Source organism: Amblyomma americanum, chromosome 3 (genome assembly GCF_052857255.1).
Source record: "Amblyomma americanum isolate KBUSLIRL-KWMA chromosome 3, ASM5285725v1, whole genome shotgun sequence".
NCBI lineage: Eukaryota > Metazoa > Arthropoda > Arachnida > Ixodida > Ixodidae > Amblyomma > Amblyomma americanum.
This window is the reverse complement of record NC_135499.1, coordinates 137,461,912-137,463,108: the sequence shown is the minus strand read 5'-3', so window position 1 is coordinate 137,463,108 and position 1,197 is coordinate 137,461,912.

Below are 1,197 nucleotides of genomic sequence, written 5' to 3'. Positions count from 1 at the left end.
CTGCGGGACCGGTAGTAGTACAGTGCAGTTAGCGCGGAAACGTCTTGGTCGGTAATACAGGCGTAGGCGATACGGAAGCTGTAATTGGTAACGAGTTCATTGCGAGAGCTTAAGTGGCACGACGCTGTATAACTGCGCTGTTTGGTTCTAGGTATGCCTTTTAAGCTCATTAGAGTTGGTACGTATTGCCACGGAAGGCGAAAAACCCCAACCTTGCAGAAAAGCTTTCAGCTAACTACCAAGAGTCACCCTTAGAGCTACGCTGAAATACATCTAAGACGACCACATCCGCAATGTACGTACTTGGGCGAAAGCCCTAAGCGAAAAAGACGCCTTGAGTTTTGCGAATGTTTAAACATATCAGGCATTCAAGGCAACGATGTCATACTCTAAACGACTTACTTTTCGCTAGCTCAATATTTCGAGGATTTCGCTGGGCAAGTCACAGTTGAGGAATATTTCGCGAACACTAGATTTAGCGAGATAGCAGTGGCAGGCCCCCTTAGTGTTCCGCAGGTGTCCAAATTGCCAGACGCCGCAGAGCTCGAAATGGGGTCCAACCATACGTCGCGCACCATTTCCGCGGCCCCGATTTTGGAAGGAAGTCATTAGCAGAGGAAGGTAGCACACTAATAGCTGTTCTTTCAAAAAGTCGTCATTTTTGGAAGAAACTTCAGCGCCTGCCGATTCTGCAGCTTGAGCCAGGAACTACACGTGTAAATTCTGCGATAACTCACCACGCTCAGTGCAGAATCAGACTCACAAACATCCGGAAATGCTTTGACGCCTTTCGTTCTCATTGGTGGGGTCCAGTCCAGAGAGGGGCACCACGTGAAAAAGAAAATAATCAGAAAGCAAAGAGAAACTCGGGTATCGAATTTTAAGGATTATCCTTTAACCTCTTTTTGTAGCGATAGCTACATTACGGTAGCATTTCGAGCCTTCAGCGTGGCGGCGCGCCACCCTGCTGCGGCGCCGCCACACTGTTACGTGGTTGGTCACGTGATGCGGAGCAGCTGCCGGCGGCGTGGCTGATCACGTGTTTCGTCACATGGTGGTTGGCCACGTGACCAAGTTCCACTCGGCCAGCTGTAGCTATCGCGTCACTCCAGGTTTAACCAGAGCTAAACCACCGGCAATTTTTTTTAATACGCTCTGAACGAGACAAAAGCTAAAAACAGTGGTGAGCGCTGTTAG